General features: G+C 39.7%; 1 long non-coding RNA gene across 1 annotated transcript; it reads left to right on the top strand.

The window, feature by feature from the left end:
• Positions 1 to 1,476: 1,476 nt before the first annotated feature.
• Positions 1,477 to 4,927, top strand: LOC143508799 (uncharacterized). The gene is made up of 5 exons (XR_013129478.1): positions 1,477 to 1,731; positions 2,261 to 2,310; positions 4,500 to 4,524; positions 4,631 to 4,698; positions 4,831 to 4,927. It is a non-coding gene; the product is annotated as an uncharacterized LOC143508799 (long non-coding RNA).
• The last annotated feature ends 5,343 nt before the right edge of the window (positions 4,928 to 10,270 follow it).

Below are 10,270 nucleotides of genomic sequence, written 5' to 3'. Positions count from 1 at the left end.
CACTTTACAAACGTCGTCTAAATGAAGTGATGGCATCAGGAAATTCAGCAATCTACGTCCAGGTCTATGGTAAGAGATTTGAATCTTCCCTCATTTTAATGTACAACAGCAGGAAGTTTTATTAATTTCCCAAAGAATCTCAGTACCACAGCTGCAGTCTTTAATCAAACAAAAGAGTGAAGCAAACCCAGAGTCAGGAACAGGCAGACAGTCGAAGCTCAAACAGTAAAGTCATGGAGTGCGATGATGATGATGAATAAAACATTCATGCATGTTAACTTTAACACAATTTAAAGTATAAGATTGTTTATAATTATATGTTTATCTATTTATCTAACGGATTTGAAAACTAATCCATGTTTATTCCTGTGTTGATTCTCCTACTTCAGTTACTCCTGCTACAAACCCTGCAGGTGAGAAATATTTGCACACAGATTCTGTGAAACACATAATTGTGTTTGTTGCAAATTTGCTATTTGGTTGGAACAGTTTTCTTTGGAATATACCATGAATTGTGATATTGAAGAGAAAGTAATGTTAACTGGCTAAACAGATCTGAGATGTAAGTAAACATTAACTGAAACATAACCTGAGCCTCCTTTAGTCCATTATGCACTTAATTGAAATATTATAAGAAATTTAATCAATCAGGACATACAACAATCCAAGTCTATGTCTATGGTAAGAAGACTGACCAGCATATAGTTCAATGAATTCTTCCAAAACAAATCTTCCAAAATGTACTAAAGCAAACCAAACCAAAATCAGAACACCCACTTCAGAAAATGCATCACAAATGTGTGCATTGTTTATGCTAAAACAAACAGTTGTGTAATATTTTTATATGGAATCAAATGGAAATTTTTTTCCATGTGCAAGAAGTTACCACTGTTGACTTTCTGTAAATGTTACATTGATTTTCCTGTTTCACTTATGCAAGTATATTAATACAATTAAAAGTAGCAAGATGTTTTTTTAAATAAAATGTTTTATCTGAACTAATTTGAGAATTGCTCCATGTTCATTCCTGTATTTACAGATACATCTAACCCAGGACATATGAAACAGATAATTGTGTCTCTTGGAACTTTGCTTTTGCTTGGGATAGTTTTCTATGGAATATATCATTGCAGAATCATGATTTTTAAAAGTAAGTCATGCTAACTGCCATGAAATTAAAAAAATATATATTTTCACAATAATGTTACATGTGATCTATAAATTATTGTCATCTACATTTAAATAATTTGTTCATTTGTTTTCAATGTTCAGAGCATGTGGAACAGACAACAGTGGGGTATGTTTTGTTGTCACCACTGCAGATAAATCATACTTAAAACTATTTTTGCTAAGCAGTTGTATTTTTTTAGATTTAGAGATTTACTGCTATTTGCACAGCTATGTGTTAATATAGGTACATTAGAATTCTTGTACATATCTCAAAGTAAATTTTAGAAAATACAGATATAGTGTCACATCCAGCCCCTCCCTCTTCCCTGGTCCTGCCTAGCTCCCCGCTCCCATTCGTTCCTCCCTCTGTCTGTCATGTCCTCATCGTTAGCACAAACACCTGAGTCTCGTTAACCTCCCCTGTTTCAGTGTATTTAATCCCCGTAGTGTTTTACCCCCGTGTCGGTCCTTGTGGGTCTGCTGTGTTCCTGTCTCCCCTGTGCTTTCTCCCCGCGTCAGTTTGTAGCCTGTGTCTTCTCCTTCCCTTTCGAGTTAGTTCGGGTTTGTCTTCCATTTTTGTTCTTGTTCCCTTTGGTCTTCTTGTAGTCTTCCCCTCGTCATTTAAGATATTATTCCTCCCTGTTCTCTGTGTGATATCTCCTTCTTTGTTTTCCCCTTGTCTGTGTGGTTTTGAGATTAAGTTATTATAGATGTGCTCTCCGCTCCTTGTTTGTTTAGATTGTGTTCATGTATCCGTATTCGCTACAGTGTAACCGTTTAGTCTCAGTTGTGTTCTAGTCTTGTGCTTAGGCGTCTGTTGGTATTTGTTTCATGTACTTTGTCTACTCGATTATCCTGGTATTCCTCTGTATCGTTACCCACCTGCCCTTTGTCACCTACTTACCTAGATGTCGTTGTCTTCCTTTGTTTTATCCGTTGCCTGTGTTTAGAATAAACTATCCTTTTCTTGTGTTTGCGTCACACCCGCCCCTGAATCATTACATATAGAAAGAATAACATTTAGTATGTGTGTGTGTGTGTGTGTGTGTGTGTGTGTGCGTGCATATGATTTATGTCATAAATGTTACAGGGAGGAGTCCAATGACAGGTTTGAATACTCTACAATACAAGACGTACAAGGTAAAACATCCTGATTTTTCTGGATTTACACACTGGCTGTAAACTAAGAGGTGGGCTGAAGTACAATGATGCAATTTTTGATGCAATTTTTCCAAAATGCCTATTAGACCATATTAGAAACAACCTCAGAGATATTTCCTGCTTGATCAAATTATTAGAATTATGTTCTAAAGATGTTCTAGACATCTTCAGAAAACATGTTGAAATCAATGTGATTTTCATTCAATACTGGTACTATGATATCATGCTAATAATTAATAATGTTTCTCAGTTAGTCAAAGTTACTTAAAACTCATCTTCTGTAAGTACTAACTGTCACGGGCGAGGTGAGGCAGAAAAACCGTTTATTGAAGTAAATAACTGTAACGGGGTGACAGACGCAGCAGACGCGGAATATGGTGCTGTGGAATCTTTAGCACAGCAATAGTCCATAGCACAGCAATAACAATCACACTGAAGTGAAGTAAAGTAGAGCCACACGCCCACAGGCAAGAGACACCGGCGCAAAGTCTGTAACAGCAGGAAGGTGGCAGAAGATGACACAAACAGGCTCACTCTTATATGCTCAAGGAATGCACAGAATTAGCATGCTGGACCTGTAGGATAAAGTAGGGGGTGAGACGGAGGAGAGACAGGCGCCAGTGATTACTTAACATGTATGTAGGTGAATTGGAAAGGGGGAGTGGTTGTGTTGTGGAATGTGAGGAATGTGAAGTGGGCGGCTCCCCTGTGGGGCTGGCCCGGTCTACCATGACAAGAACACATTTAACATGTATAGGACCCACAAAGACGAGCACAGGACAAGACTAACTAAAACAATAAATACTTAACACATAATGAGCATTGAGTGTAACACACTGAACTAAGGAGATGGGTGGACACATGCACAACAAGCCACACCCACAGGAAGTGTGTATATATAGACACGGACTACACATACACAGATAGGGGTAGGGAGGGGTCCGGGACTGTAACGTGACACTAACTATAATCACCACGCTTAAACATTTCCATCTGCACAACTGCCACTTCCACAGTCAGTCATGCAGTTCGCAAGGTATCCTCATCCTAATGTAAGCACTGAGTGAAGCTTTAGACCAGGGGTTCTTAACCTGGGGGTCGCGAACCTGGGGGTTCTTAACCTGGGGACCCCCCCCCCCCCCCGGTCCAAGGGGGTCGCGAATGTGACACAAAATAAGGTGTTTTCTGAGTTAAATGTGCGATGAATCAGGTTCGGAGCTAAATTTTGTTGTTCTTTACTCAGCCTGGACAAGCGGAGCCACAACGTGCATGCGCAAACCTGAATCAAGACTCAGAATGAGGCAGGTTGATTCAGTAAAGTTTATTGAATCAAACTGCCTCATTGTGGCTCCGCTCGTCCAGGCTGGATTAACATGGAGCGTTTTGTAGAACGTCGAACTGAAAGTGGGGATGCAAAACGCCCACTTCCAGGAACTTCAGAACAGAAAAAAAAGGAAGAAAGTGAGAAAATATGAAAAGTACTTAGAATATGGATTTACGCAGACAAGCGAAGGAGAGGATGCACGACCGCAGTGTGTTCAGGGTTGCCAACTTTTCAAGATCGCTTGGAGTGAGATTTGAACCTGGAGGGGGTGGCGAGTGTAAATTGTTTCCGGGCAGGTGTACAATGGACACAAATTAAGTGTTATATCGCCATCGATCGATCACCGGTGATTGGTGCCAGAGCGAACTAGTAACTCATTGAATCATAGATATGGATCAGAGGTAAATAAACTAGTTTTTTTTTTCGGCGTGAGAAATCGGATGTGTGGCGTGAGAGCGTGTGAAAATGGTCAAATTCGTGTGTCTCAGGCTCAATGCGTGAGAGTTGGCAACCCTGGTGTCTTGTTTGTGGCGAAGTGCTAGCCAAGGAAAGTCTCAGGCCCTCCAAGTTGCTACGCCATTTGCAGACTAAGCATTTGAGTTTGCAATCAAAAGCTGTGGAGTCTTTAGAACGTAAACGGGGGGGGGGGGGTCGCGAAATTTACCGGAGCCTAAAAGGGGGTTGCACAGTGAAAAAGGTTAAGAACCCCTGCTTTAGACCCATGAGCACTTAATTTTAGGCACTGCATTGCTGAATGTATAATTAGACAAATGAGCAGGAGTCCAGCTGGTTCTAGTGGTGTGTGTGTGTGTGTGTGTGATTTTCTTTCTTTTTAAACCCACAGATAATACAACACGAGACACATGTCGGTATGTAACATATGATTCTCTGTGGGATGATTCTGGAATTCTGGTGAATTAGGAGATCTTTTTTTCATAACCCTATTCAGTGAATCCCTGGTTGTTCTCTTCCTAGGATTGCTGACAGTAAGGTGTGCTGTCTTGCACAGGAAATCGAGATATATAGCTTGGCGTGCAGTGCAGGTATGTGTGAGACATTATGTGTAATGTTTATGTTCATGACCATAAATTCTTACTTCAAGAATATATACAGTAATACTCTGGCAGGGGGGCATTAATAATGCTGTGAAAATCTGACTTTATTGTTCTGTATAGCTGAAACAATTCCCGGCTCAAAGGACAAGACTACACAACCAGTCTATGGAAAAGTGCAGAAACAGAAAAAGAAGTCTAAGCAACAAGTATGGAACAGTACAGATACGGAAAAAGGACACTTGTGTTGAATTTTCTATGTATGAATCAATTGATGCAATACAATATTAGGTACAGTCATTTGTAACTGCTACAACGTCCTGTGACATCTAGAGCATTAAATGCAAATTCAAGATCAAGCTGATGGCAGCGTGTACTCAGGAGCAAAACCTAAATCTGTATTAAGGACAAAATATTGAAGGCAGTTAATGGAAAAATAATAACTACTGAAAAACTTAGAAAAACTGAAAAACCTTAACTCTGAGTTTTGATTCGTTGCAGGTGATCTACAGCTACAACAATCAATCATGCCTGCTGTTGGAGAAATAATTAAACACATGCACAACACATCAGATACATGTGATATACAGCTGAACATACTGTATGTCCATCATGCCTTGCAGAATGCTTGATGCAGGGCTCTCAAGTTTTGAATTCATTTCAGAGTGTGAGAGTCGGTGGCGAACGTAGTTGTATAGTTGTATTTCGCGATCGATCGCCAGTGGAGGGCGACATATATATATGGATCAGTGGTAAATAAACTAGTTTTTTTTTTCGCCGTGTGAAATCGGAAGTGTGGCGTGTGAAGACGGTAAAATGCGTGTCACACGCTCAATGCGTGAGACTTGAGAACACTGGCTTGATGAATTAAATTGTGTAATTTTGTATTTGTAACATATGCAGATAAGATTAACAAGCATTATATGTGCCTGCTATTTTCATTCCATATGAGACTTGATCTGCTGTGATGCATTAATTGTGAAAAAAGTGAAAAAAGTATTTGAAATGCAAGCAAGCATGATTAATTATGAATGAACTGTTTTTCATTTTGTCCCTTAGCATACGGATATTTTCAGGTTGTGCTTACTTGAAGTTTATAGGCCAAATGGCTTTGTAGCGAATACACTGGTTATTTATGAATTATGAACGGGGCAACATCCTGATTGCTCAGGAACCAATATTGTGATAACAGAAATAGGTGGAATATGGTTGAATCAGTCTCATTACCAAAGGGTTAACACAGGACTTCCAAGGTGTTGTAAATTGGGTTTAAACATTGGGGAATCAGATAAGGCTGGAATTTAGAATTTAGAGTGTAGGTATTTCCTGAGTTGTGAGCCCTGTGTCCTTCAAAGGAAGGTTGATTCTGACCAGAACTCTTTGATGGCCTTTCTCCCAAGCTCAGGAGATCAGATAAAGATAGAAATCTCAGCTTTGGGAAACAAAAACCATTGTGAATGTGGATTCCTTGGAGCCTGGTGTTGGTTGAATAGCCAATGTTTAACTTTACATACAATCAAAGGGGTTTAGGTGAGAAAACCATCAGAAAGGTCCTTTATTTGCCATTATTCTTATATCAAATCATTCTAAAATAATCTTAAATATATTTTATTAACCGTCTATGCAAATTGTACAGGGGTGGGTTTCCCAAAACATTCGTAACTCTAAGTACTTCGTAACCTCGTACTTACGAATATTCTTAAATTTACGAGTGTTTCCCGAAACTCTTCGTAACTTACGTCGTACTTATAGTCGTTCGTAACTTAAGAATATCTGGACCCATTCGTAACTCACCAAGTACTTCTTAACTCGAAGCTCACGTGCAGTTCTACCTCAAAAAGGATAGAGGCGCTAATATCACTTGCTAAATAAATAAAGGTGTTGCACAAAAATATTTTAAAACTATTTTACATGAAGTATTGCAGAGAACAACTTTTAAATATTATTAATAAAAATAAAATAAAAAACAACTACCACCAGTGCCAATCAGTGCAATTTGCCTACTGCAACATTGTTATTATTTCAAAAGTGCATCTGAAATGAACAGAGGAGTGTATGTGTTTTAATATATATTTATTTTAAAAACGTGCTGAGCTAAGCTAATCATAGCACCTACAAGGTGTAACGTTTTTGGATCAGGAGAAGGACACAATTGCTGGAGAGAGGTTGATTTATTGTTGGAAACAGCTCGCAGCCTAACTGCGCCAACACGGACAGTGCGAGACCGGCGAGGCATGACGACTCACATAATTTTAACACACAACGATAACATAATGCATATGGCAACCGATTTATTGTTGGTAACAGCTCGTAGCCTAACTGCGCTAACGCGGACGGTGCGAGACCAGCGTGGCATAACAACTCACATTGTTTGCACAGACGTTTCACACAATGATAACATAAACAATCAGCAACCACACGCAGAATGGAAGCCGTGAAGGCTAACTACACACAATGATAACCAAAAGAAAACTAAAACACGAGAAACACGAACTAGAAATTTCAAACACCCGGACACGGAATATTAACTAAGAAACGTAAGAAACACGGACAACCAATAGCAGAAAAACCATCAACTAAAGAAATAAGAGTTGGAAAGAATTAAACAAACAAGAAACTATACCACACTTGACTATGAAACACACAAGACTGAAGAGGACATAAATCACACTAACCGAGTGTAATGATATGAACAATATGATTGGACATTCTAAGTTAAGTTACCTCTCCATGGATCAGATACAGCGCACATACAGACGGACCTGTTCAGTTTTAAAAAGTTCAGTTAAAAACTAGAGTTCCTGAGGTAAATATATCTCAAATGTAATTCTTAGATAAAGGTAATTCTCTTCAAGAATCCTGTAAGGTGTCTTTATTCAAGAACCCGCAACACAAACAAAACATAATGTCAGAAGCTGGACTTGAAGAGAAAGTGCAACACTAAAGGTGACTGTTATATTGTAACGGAAAAATGGGACTAGTTGATGTCAGCTATCTTCGAATGCTAACACGGTGAGCAGCCAAACAAGTTAACGTCAAACACAGGAATCGATTTGTTAGCCTGTTTTCTGAGAGAAAAAGAGAAAAAGAGTATAACGAAGATAACATGCAAGCTCTACAACCACCACATATTCTACAGCTGACAGGTAATGTGGCTGAGAATTGGAGAAAATTTAAGCAACGTTTCCAGTTGTACTTATCAGCTATCGGTGCTGACGAAGAGAGCGAGAAAGCTAAAGCATCAGTGTTCTTGCATGTAGTGGGTGACGACGCGCTAGAAATTTACAACGACTTTCACTTTCAAGCACCAAATGACAATATGAAATTGGATAAAATTATTGAGAAATTTGAGGCATACTGTACTCCGAGGAGAAATGTGACGTTTGAGAGACACAGATTCTTTACATGTGTTCAGAAAACGGGAGAGACAGTTGATCAGTATGTGACTGAATTGCGGAACAGAAGCAAGACTTGTGAATTTGGAGGACTAACCGACTCGTTGATTAAGGACAGACTTGTGTGCGGAATTCCTGATAATGGTCTGCATGAAAGACTACTGAGAGAACATGACTTGGATTTAGAAAAAGCAACATGTGCAGAGCAGCACATGTGCAGAGCAGCAGAAACGGTGAAACGCAAGTGAAAGAACTGGTGTGTGAGAACTGCAACATTGATGCAGTGAGAAGAGATGAACGAGGAGCAGTTAAAAATAAGAATGCCGCCCTCGACGTCAGAAATGAAACGAAACCAGCGCAGAGACGGGCAAAGAAAGTCATGTGGTCGATGTGGCATGCAGCATCGTCACAGAAAATGTCCTGCTTATGGTAAAGTGTGTCAACTGCAAGAAAAATAATCATTATGCACGACACTGCAAGAGTCAAGCACAACAGGGCAAAGTGCATACATTAAATGAGAGTGGCTCTGAGGAATTTTATGTGGATACAGTATCAGAACAAACTATAGATAGAAAAAATTGGATACTGAAATTGAAAGTGAATGACACAGACATTGTAATGAAATTGGACACTGGAGCTCAGGTAAATGTGATTTCAGAGACAGTGTTTAACAAAATTAGACCCAGACCAAAATTACTTTGGCAACAAAAGTGAAAGTAAGTGGATATTCAGGAGTAACAATACCAGTTAAAGGAAAATGTATGGTTAAAGTGACGCACAAAGAAAGAGAGCATGCACTTACATTCATAGTGGTGCCTGGAAATGTGCAAACCATATTGGGGTTATCTGCTTGTGAGAGCCTAAACCTAGTAGAGAGTGCTAGTAGTGGAAAATGAAGAAGATACAGATTATGACGAACTGATGAAAGAGTATAGTGACCTGTTTCGGGGTATAGGCTGTCTTCCTGGAGAGAACACAATCAAAGTGGACAAGAACGTGCCACCAGTCATCAATCCATGTAGAAAAGTGTCATTTGCTCTTCAAAATTCCCTGAAAGAAGAATTAGACAGGATGGAACGACTGAAAGTGATCAAGAAAATTGACGAATCAACTGATTGGGTGAGTTCGCTAGTCATAGTCAATAAAAAGAATGGCAAGCTTAGAGTCTGCATGCATCCGAGAAACTTTAACAGAGCGATAAAGCGAGGACATTTCAAAGTTCCCACTAGAGAAGAGAGAATGTCACAGTTTGCAAATGCCAAGTACTTTAGCAAGCTAGATGCATCATCTGGATTTTGGTAGTTGAAGTTAGAGAATGAAAGTTCAAAATTGTGCACGTTTAACAGTCCATTTGGCAGATACCGTTTTTTGAGGTTACCATTTGGTATAGCCTCAGCACCTGAAGTGTATCACAAGAAGATTCACATGATCTATGAGCATCTGCAAGGAGTGGACACATCTATGGATGATATTGTTGTATGGGGAAGTACGAAATCTGAACATGACCAAAGATTGCAAAGTGTTTTAGAGGTGACAAGAAAAGCAAACTTAAAACTCAATAAAGAGAAATGCCAGCTTGGGGTAAAACAACTGACATTTATTGGAGACATCTTGAGCAGTGAAGGCATTAGGCCTGATCCCATAAAGGTATCAGCAATTGAAAACATGCCAAGGCCGCTATGTAGGAAGGATGTGCAGAGCTTTAATGGGATGATAAACTACATGGGAAAGTTCAAACCCAACCTCTCTGAACGCATGGCACCACTGAGACAACTAACAGAAAAGAAAACAGAGTGGGAATGGAGTCATGAACATGAGAAGGCTTGGAAAGATCTGAAGACACAGCTCACATTGGAACCGGTGCTGAGAAAAAACAGAGGGGGAGAAAGTAAAGAGGTATAAGGAACAGCAAAAAGCAAAACAGAAGTTTTACTATATGTAACGACGGTGGGTAAGGAACAACACACCGCGTTAGAGAGCGCAAGGGAGAGGTGGAACCAAGTGCCACAAAACAACAGAACTAAAAGGAGTGCCTGAATAAACACAGACTTCTCAGCGCGTAGAAAGAAATAAAGCAAACCAAGGACGCCAGGGGAAGTAGCTGGCTGCTAGCAATAAAAAACTGCTGATTGCATTGCTGAAGTCTAGGGCTGGCTCGGGTGCCCCTA

The sequence above is a fragment of the Brachyhypopomus gauderio genome, chromosome 2, assembly GCF_052324685.1.
Source record: "Brachyhypopomus gauderio isolate BG-103 chromosome 2, BGAUD_0.2, whole genome shotgun sequence".
Classification (NCBI taxonomy): Eukaryota; Metazoa; Chordata; class Actinopteri; order Gymnotiformes; family Hypopomidae; genus Brachyhypopomus; species Brachyhypopomus gauderio.
The sequence above is the reverse complement of the archived record's forward strand: the minus strand, read 5'-3'. Positions and strand labels throughout refer to the sequence as shown.